Source organism: Sinocyclocheilus anshuiensis, unplaced genomic scaffold, assembly GCF_001515605.1.
Source record: "Sinocyclocheilus anshuiensis isolate Anshui unplaced genomic scaffold, SAMN03320099.WGS_v1.1 scaffold106, whole genome shotgun sequence".
NCBI lineage: Eukaryota > Metazoa > Chordata > Actinopteri > Cypriniformes > Cyprinidae > Sinocyclocheilus > Sinocyclocheilus anshuiensis.
The window spans coordinates 363633-373719 of record NW_015542347.1 but is presented as its reverse complement, the minus strand read 5'-3'; the positions used below and the strand labels follow the sequence as shown (position 1 = coordinate 373719).

General features: G+C 37.7%; 1 protein-coding gene across 9 annotated transcripts in view; it reads right to left on the bottom strand.

Moving 5' to 3' along the window:
- Positions 1-10087, bottom strand: part of LOC107691417 (disks large-associated protein 1-like) — a 141686-nt gene that overhangs the window by 82989 nt on the left and 48610 nt on the right. For 7 of the 9 annotated variants that reach the window (XR_001634537.1, XM_016489995.1, XM_016490002.1 and 4 more), the window contains exon 2: positions 7435-7519. The exons of the other annotated variants lie outside the window; for them this stretch is intronic. The gene's annotated coding sequence lies outside the window, so the exon portion shown is untranslated. The remainder of the gene's footprint in view (positions 1-7434; positions 7520-10087) is intronic. 9 annotated transcript variants of the gene reach the window in all.

Here is a 10087-nt window from a genome sequence, read left to right as displayed (position 1 = left end):
ATATCACGAGGTTAAATGTGATTTTATACAACAGTTCAGTAAATAAGAAGTTGATATTGTGTTTTTGTTCAATGTTGCAGAGAATATATATTACCTTTAAAGCCACAGCAGAACTGTTGCATCTCCGAGCAAAACAGCGGTGTATTTCATACAGTTGACTGTTGACAAATATGATGCAGGGCAACAACTCCATAAATGCAGTTGTGCCGTAAAATTCAAGATATTGGTGCAAAAAATGCCCTTGTGTTTGTTTTTGTCTCATATTTATATCATATGATAAGTGATAGGCTATCACACGAGCAGTGAGAGCAGTGTTACATTACACAAGTGCTGATTTTGTCCCGAATATCACAAGTTTAAATGTGATTTTATACAACAGTTCAGTAAATAAGTTGATATTATGTTATATTTTAAACACAATATTATGTGTTTTTGCTCAATTTTGCAGAAAACATATTACCTTTAAAGCCATAGCAGAAATGTTGTGCGTCTCCGAGCAACACAGCGGTGTTTAGTTTCTGAATGAATCCGCGTTTTGAACGAATCGTGTGAATCGATGATTCAAAGGCCCATTCATAATGAGAGTCGTTTACTGAATTTCTGAATGAATCAGACACGCTAAAGCAGAGCATTCTGATGTTTTCTTTATTTTTCAAAGGCATGACATTTTGTAGTCATTTTGAATGTGTGTATATATATAAAAAATAATCCTATGCAAAATAATCGTAAAATAATCCTATGCAACTCGTGGCGTATAGTCCAAGCATTCTGAATGTATACTGTGTGATATATCTCGTTTGGTCTCGTTCTGTATCGTGTATCTTGTCAGTGTCTGTGCTTGCTTGGCCATTTGTTGTGGAAAAAATAAGGAAAGTGTGTCCAGCTGAATTAATTTAGTATTTTGTAAGACGGGTATAAAAAAGCTTAGTTTACCGCGGCAGTGACTGTCATTTGATTTGTATTATTTGTATTTGTTATTTATTTTAATTTTAGTTAAATTATGTCTGATTATGTCTGTATAGGTCTTTTATTAAGTTTGAGTTTTATTTAATTTTTCTGTTGTCCTCGTTTGTAAATCGCTTTGGATAAAAGCATCTGCTAAATGACTAAATAAATAAATAACTGCCAGTAGGTGGTGGTAAATGTCTTAATGATTAAGTCAGTCATTTATTCTATATATTCAATATTATATATTAAGGATTTAATATTTAATATTATGTGAGTGTGTGTATATATATATATGTATATATATTAGTGCTCCCAAACGATTAATCGCGATTAAATCGCATCTAAAAAAAGAGTTTTTGTTTACATAGTATGTGTATATTTATTAAGTATATATAAATATGTCACGCTCTTGCCTACTGTGTTGGAGCGAGCAGCGAAGGAGACGTAGGAGAATTCACCATGAACAGTCTTTATTTACAAAAACAAACCAAGGAACACACACGTAGGAAAGGGGATTGACGTTTTAAGACAGCACACCAGACACTGGGAAACACAGGGTTAAAGTAAGGAAACTAATGGGACACACCTGGGATCAATGGAACTAAACGGGGAACACCTGGAACAAATGATATTAATAAGGACAGGAACGGGAAGGACCAAGTAAGGGCATAGGAGGAACACGGGGGAGGGGGGGTGGGCACTCTGGAGGCCTCTCAGGACAGGTTTCCACTGGACGGCAGGCCTCCAGAGCGGCACCCGTTTTGGGCGCCATGGCGGAGCAGGCAGACTGGGAGGCCATGGCAGAGCAGACAGTTCAGGAGGCCATGGCGGAGTAGGGAGTTCAGGAGGTCATGGCGGATCAGGGAGACTAGGATGCCATGGCGGAGAAGGGAGCTCGGGGAGCCATGGCGGAGCAGACAGTTCAGGAGGCCATGGCGTAATAGCGAGTTCAGGGAGCCTGGCCTCGGCACTCGGCCCGGCATCCACGGACGGACTCCTACTGGGCTAAACTCGGGGACTAGAATCCTCTCTGGGCTAAACTCAGGGACTGCAGCCCTCGCTGGGCTAAACTCGGGGGCTGGAGCCCTCACTGGGCTAAACTCGGGGGCTGGAGCCGACACTGGAGCGAGCTCTGGGGCTAGGATGAGGGCGGAGAACAGTCTTTTTCTCCTCATCCTCCTCCTTTGGTTAAGGGAGAACGCGTGCAGCCCGCGGGCTTGACATCGGAACGGCGGGCGGGCTGGAGAGTGCCGCGGCTGGCTTGATATCGGCGCAGCCAGCATGCTTGTCTGCAGAGCAGCCGTACGCTCTCCAGACACCGGAGGATCCCTTCCCTCCAGCTTAGTCCCGTGGTGTCTGGGAGGTCCTCGGGGCGATGGTAATTGGCCCTGTGCCAGAACAAAGAGTTGATGGTGGCGTCATATAAAGTCATCGCCGCGGCGAGCCCACAGAACTCCCTGGCATACTCAACGAAGGGGAGATCTCTATGGGCTAGCACAATGAAGCGTGCCGCTATCTCCATATTCGCGGGGGAGCAAAGGAAAACAAAAAAAACTTTCAAAAACCGAAAAACAAAATCGGGGAGAAGGGGCGCCGCTTACTTTTTGTTAGGTGCGGTCTTCTGTCACGCTGTTGCCTACTGTGTTGGAGCGAGCAGTGAAGGAGCCGTAGGAGAATTCACCATGAACCAAAGTAAATCTTTATTTACAAAAATGAACCAAGGAACACACATGTAGGAACGAGGATCGACGTTTAAGATAGCACGCTAGACACTGGGAAACACAGGGTTAAAGTAAGAAGGAAACTAATGGGACACACCTGGGATCAATGGAACTAAACGGGGAAACACCTGTTTTTGTTTTAGTTAACAATAACACTTTTATTCATACCCCAGTATGCTGGGAACATAAGTGTTTGTTTTATTATTTATTTCATGTTATTCTTCTTAAATTTGTACAAATATGCAAATAAATATTAGAATGTTTTACCTTTTTTTAAAAAAAACACTCTCCTAAGACTTTATAACTGAAACAAATAACATCAAAATGTATTTTACTCTGTCTACATGCCTAAATATAATACACGTACAGTTTACTTAAATGTCAATATATCATACACAATATACACGTATATACCAATGTACATACTATTTATACTAAAGACAAATAATCAAAAAAGTATTTGACATATTATTCAATTATGCAAATAGTTGTAGCCTCATATTGTGATGAGAAATCATGCACAAATCATAAACCTGACAGAGAAGCAGCTCATACGTAGCATCACCAGAGAAGCGTTCCCTAAGCTTCACTCTGACAGAGGTGCTTGGGTTCATGCAGCTATTGTTGGAGCACTATGTGTGTGTCTGCGTGCAATGTAACAGTAACTAAGGCATCAAAAAAGCCACTGATTCTTTTGCTACAACTCACAAAACAGCATCATCCCTCACTGCAGTCAGGCTGGCTGCCATAGCGACTGTAAAAGCAAAGGCCCGGCATCACAAAGGTTAGTCTGATCCCTCTCAGACAATGAAGTGAAGCTGGACTTCACAGTGTGTGTGTCCGACATGGATTGTCTCATGTATCCTCTAATCCTGTTCTCTGAGTGTCCTACCTGCCAGCGTGAGTCTCCAGTTATATTAGACACAGACAGCAGACAGGCTGATGGGAGCTGTTAGCATGAGACGTCCTCAGAGCTACTGCAGCGAACAGACAAAATCGGAAAATAATCCTTTGTGTCTGCTGTCTCAAAGCTGCTTTTTCTCTACTGTTATATAATTATATTTTTTAACTACTATGTGTGCATGTTGTGTGTGTGTGTGTGTGTGTGTGTGTGTGTTTTTGTTGTTCATTAAAGGATTTTAAATGCACGACGTGGAGGCTCCGCAAAGTGCATTTAAAAACCTTTAATGCACGGCAAACCGTTGATTATCCTGCTTATTCCATGGTCATTTGCCAAGTTATAGACAAGTTAAAACTAGTATTGCTCTTTGCAGCGCAATATTTGACCGGAAGGGTAAAAATGACAGTTATTTTCGTCAGTTACGGTACGTTAGCGCTGGCATTCTGACCACTTCAAATCAGACACAAAGATTAAATAATGCGGTAAAACCACATTTATTTGAATGAATTATAGCATTTATTTTAATTAATTATCGATCGAGAGAGAGAGAAAGAGATGACAGTTGTGTGTGCTTTACTTGCATGCGTGTCTCTTTCTACAAACAATTAATTAGTTCAAAAACAGCGCCACCTCATTGCTGAGAAATATAATGTAGCGATAATCAATGGCTAGCCATGCATTAAAGGATTTGAAATGCACTTCGCGGAGGCAAAGTGCTTCGCGTCTGGCAGTTCTTTACCTCCACGTTGTGCATTTAAAATCCTTTAATGCACGGCTAACCGTTGATTATCCCTTACATATATGGCACACACACTAATTATATATAATACTGATACTACTTATAATAGTAGTTAATTATAATTTTAACTTTAAATATATCACTGTATATGTTGATATTAGGGGTGCAACGGATCGTAGATGATCCGTGATCCGTACGGTACTGATCAGGCTGCACGGTTCGACACGCATGTGATTCGCGAATTAACTGTTAAGTTTAACCATCACAGAGTTAAACTTTATCATTTGCACATGTTTTGTCTTGCCAGTTTACACATTCAAGCAATTTTAACTTGCACGCAGTTTTCTGAGCCGCTGCCGCACACACCCGAAGGGCGCACACGCAGAGAGAGAGACACCACGTGAACAGCGAATTGATTCCTCTTTCACATACACACAAAGTTATGTTAAAATACCCGTTTTGGCAAGTATTTTAGTAAACAGTCTTAAGTGAACGTAAACGGCTGAGAAACAAAACGGATGTGTGTCAGTATTAGTGTCACATGTTTGTTTCTGTTTAGTTCCTGTTTGCCCCTATTTGGTTCAGTTCCTGTTCTCATTTAGTTAATCATCGTTTATTCTGTTCACCTGTTTTGATTGATTACTCCTCACCTGTTTCTGTTCTCCCTGTTTACGTTCCATGTGTTTATAAGCCCTGTGTTTTCCTCAGTTCCCTTGTCTTGCGTTAAAGTTACATCGTGGTTGTTGTCTCCCTCTGTTTCCAAGTGTTTTGTTCTTGTTTTGATAATTAAAGACTCTATCGTGGATTACTTCCTCTCTGTGTGCTTCCTCCGCACCATGACCCGTGACAATTAGGTCCGTGGATTTGGTCTTAAAGAGACAGCAGCCAATAAATACCGGTTTCTGTCTGCTAATCAAATAACACCACAGCTCTAACAAAGATTAATCTGTATTTAACTTGTGCAGTGAGCACTATTGTCTTATTTTACACTTAATTATTACATTTCTGCACCTGAATGCTACTGTTACTGACTTTATTTGTAACTGTGTTTTGTTGTATTCATCTATGCTTGTAATTTGTGTAATTGTTCTAGTTTTATTACTAACTTTATTAAAGCTAGTAGTTTTGCTGTGGTATAGAAGTACTTAAAGTAAGCTTTCACTAATTTGTTTTTTTTTTGCTGATCCGAAAAATGATCCGATCCGTGACTCAAAATCCGTAATATGATCTGAACCGTGAGTTTTGTGATCCGTTGCACCACTAGTTGATATAAGCTGATTAAACACAAATTAAGCATTGATATATATGGGCCATTCTACAGAATTAGTCCAAAGTCAGAGTTGGAAACGTCTTGAAAAAAATGTGTCTTTTAAAAAAAAAAATTGTATGTATGCAGTTTTATTTTATAATATCCAAGGTACACATTTGTAGTAATTGTGCAGTTATTATATTGTACTCATATTGTATTTTCAGAAAGTTTTGGAATATTTGTTCCCAAATATGTCACTACCGAAACACAGTAATAATAATTTAATTAGAAGGGTTATATTGACCTATTAAGATATTTGCATACATCTACATTGTAAATATATATTTTTTTGCTATTTTATAAAAAAAACAATTTCAGAGGTAAATCAATAACAATTAAATTTTTAACAATATTTTAAGTGTAATTTATGAGATTGGTATTTTGAATCCAATTTTTCTTTGTAAAAGACAAAAAGTTGACCATACTCATTTCAGTTAAGGATTCATTAGTTTGAATATACATTGAGCCAAAAACTATCATAACATCTTAGTTGATAATTCAGTATACTTTATTTTTGAAAAAACATCCCATGTTTCGGTAGTGACTGCACATTTTCGGTAGTGACAGTAATGCTTTGGTAGTGACCACATTGCATTACAGAATTTTAACTTGCATACTAAAACTCTATTAAAACATACTAAAATTTAAAAAAAAAATGCATAACTGTACTAAAAAAAATTTTCTATTCCCACAAATATGAGGATTATGAGTTCCATTTTGTCACTACCGAAACAATGATGACATGTTTCGGTCGTGATTGTTTTGGTAGTGACAATTTTATGGAAAAAAACCCCCAAAGATGTCACTACCGAAACGCCACCAAATGTTTTGGTAGTGACTGTTTCAGTAGTGACAATTTTACGATGACTCATCTGAACACCTCTGATTGGTTATTGCATTCATAAGCTCAACAGCATCGTGTGTGATTGGTTAATGCGCAGAGCTGTAAAAATGCGTCTGTATCTGGCTCAGCGCCAGCCAGCGAACGCAGAATTTAGTTTAGCGGCTGATGATATGCTGCACTGAACGTTATAATCACGCCAGTGTGATTGTATTAAATATAGAAAATATTATTTGGCTATTTTTTTGTCTTTTGGAAGCTGCATTCAAAATCCACTTGGCTCAAAAAATCTCAAAAAATCACTTTGAATAGGCATGACACCTCTGGTTAGAAGTCAACATGTAATTTAATTTGACTAGGTTTCAGGTTAATCTCCTTTGTTATCTTACTCTCTTTTTATCTAACAAAGATAGAAACTGTATAAATGTTGAAAAAAGGTATACTAAAGCAGCTACCAGTGTCTCAAAACAACTTTCGATTGTTAAACTTTGGCTGGTTTTTAAATCAAGAGTATTACTCTATAACATGCCTTTATGAAATTCATTATGCAATATGCATAACACCATATAATAATAAGTACAAAAAGGTGCATACATAAATAAAGAAAAACAAATAAAAAGGAGAGGTATTTGTAATCTGCCAACTCTAATATTTAACTTTAATTAAATGTTATTATAATAGTTACTTATATAGTTTCCCTTTAATGAACATCAGGAATGAAAGATTAAAAACACAATTGGTTTGAAGACTTCATACATTTAAATTTGAACTCATCCCTCAAACACTTGGGAGACTTAAGCAGACCTGACAACGCATATAGTATGCGAATATAGTGCATAGTCTGGCTCTGACAGAGCATTCTGGGAATATTCAGGGAGTAAATATTTCTGTACACTGGAGCAATTTTGACAATGGAAAATGGAAAATGATTCGCTGGGAAACGCACTATTCAGAGGAGATGGAAATACAACTCACCTGATTTATTCTCTCTTTTTACTCATCCTTGTCCTCGCTGTGTTTAATTCTTTCCTCATTTCCTCCATGTAGGACATCTGTTTCACTGAAATACAAAAAAAAAAAAAAAAAAGCATGAGACCAAAATGCATGTTTAAAAAAAAATATTGCATGTCAATTTGAAAAACCTAAAATGTGTCCCCTGGACATTTTTATCAGGTAATTGTACATGCTGGTTTTTTTTCAGCTAGCAGAAAGATTTTTACAGAGCAATGGATATGTCAAAATGAGGATATAATTCTGTAAATTTGTTTTGTTGTTGTTTGTTTGTTCGTCCCCCCAAATATATATATTATAAATATACTGTATACTTCTCAATATACACTACCATTCAAAAGTTTGGGGTTCAGTACATTTTTTCCCTTTTTTTTTGGAAAGAAATAAATATTTTTATTCAGCCAGGACACATTAAGGCAGTGTTTCTCAACCCTGGTCCTGAGCGCCCCCCAACACTGCACATTTTGTATGTCTCCCTTATCTGACACCCATTTCAGGTCCTGGAGTTTCTTTTAATGAGTTGAATCAGGTGTGTTTGATTAGGGAGACACACAAAATGTGCAGTGCTGGGGGGCGCCCAGGACCAGGGTTGAGAAACACTGCATTAAGGTGACAGTAAAGAAATGCATGATGTTGCAAAACATTTCTGTTTCAATTAAATTCTGTTCTTTTGAACTTTATATTTATCAAAGAACCTTTTTAAAATTACATTTTAATGTTGTTTACTAATATATTAAAATAGTAACAGTTAATTGGAATAATATTTCACAATATTACTATTTCACTTGCAGCCTTGGTGAGCATAAGAGATTTCTTTCACAAAGAAAAAAAGTCTTATTGACCCCAAACCTTTGAATGGTAGTGTATAGTAGTATTATTTTATAGAATAATTTAACAATTTGTATTATAACTATAATCTTTACTCTACAGACTACTATATAATCTATACTCTGACTATAATCAGCAGTCTTAGCCTAAAATATAATTTGCTCATGACAATAAAAGTAGGGTACAAATAAGATAACAATGAATAAGCCATAAGAGAGTTTTGGTGCATATTGTATCCCCTTCCCTTCTGAGACGTTTGCTACGCCCCTGCACAAAAACCATTACAATGCTGTATATAACAATTTAATGATTTATGAGGCTCTCTGTGGGTACTAAGGACCTTATTATAAGTATGTGTGACTGTATGTGTTTGTGTATGCTTACACTTTTACTAGTATAACACAAAGATGAAATGTTAAGATTGATGTTATGATGTTTACATTTTCACATGCTCTGCTAATAGGCATCGAAGCAAAGCCATTTTACATTGACCTAAAGCTGTTCACACGGCTGAGTCGACCATGAATAAATTCACGTAGCTTTGAACATTTGAGCGATTTCAGTGGTTTGGTGCTCTATTTATTCATGTAGTATTCATGCGTGTGTGTTTGTGAGTACAGCAGAAGGCTGTCTGTGTGCTAGACTTGCACAGTGAGAAAATCAAAGCAACAAACTGACAGTTCAGCTTCCAAATGCTCTCACCAGGGACAGAAGTGAGGGGTAAAAACATGAAAGCGACAGGCAGACAGAAAGAGAAAGCACACACCATCCAGAAACGAACTAGTGTGAACCTTTCATTTTATGCTTATCTGAGTCCCTTGAAAGACACTCTTGAGTTCAGGCTCCAGACAGAGTACACGTGTAGCTTAAGTTCCTGGTACCACCTGCAGTCATGTATGGGATATTATATAAGTTACTTCCGGTCCTCTGATTGGCTTAATAAATATTATATATCTTAATATTTCCAAAGTGTGTGAACAGGGCGGAAGTGGAGTGAGGAATGGACTTTTTCCTTTTTAAACATGAAAGCATCAGTGTATTACCCTACTATATGGAAAAAAACTAAACATTTTAGTCTTTCCTACTTAAAAAAATGTCACATTTAATTCAATGTGTTACTTTCAATGTGTGCCATGTCTTTGTAGTAATTAGTGAAATTTATTGAAATTGAATTTCTGAGTGAAAATAGTTTCAAAGTAAATCCTACACCACATTTTTTCAGTTTGCTCTAGTTTCTTTATAGGTTTCACCAATGAGTGTAATGTGTGAAATGGAAAACCCGGAGTGGAATTAAAGCGGAGCAGAACACTCTCTGTCACTTCATTCCACTCACACTGTTTCAGACCGTCTGTCACTTTGTGCACTGATGCTTTGGCTTCTTTAGCAATGAACAGGGCTGCGGCTCTCCAGGACCGACGTTCGCCACCCCTGAACTATATTGTGGGGGGAAAAAACTATAAAAATCAACTGCATTTCTTAATATCATCCTAGCTGGGATTATCTGAACATTGTTCATGCTATACACTGATCAGCCACAACATTAAACCCACTGATAGGTGAAGTCAATAACATTGATTATATCGTTACAACAAAAGACAATGCATTGCAGTTTACAGCGTATGGCAGTGTTTCTCAACCCTGGTCCTGGGCGCCCCCCAACCCTGCACATTTTGTGTGTCTCCCTAATCAAACACACCTGATTCAACTCATTAGCTCATTAGAAGAAACTCCAGGACCTGAAATGGGTGTGTCAGATAAGGGAGACATACAAAATGAGCAGTGTTGGGGG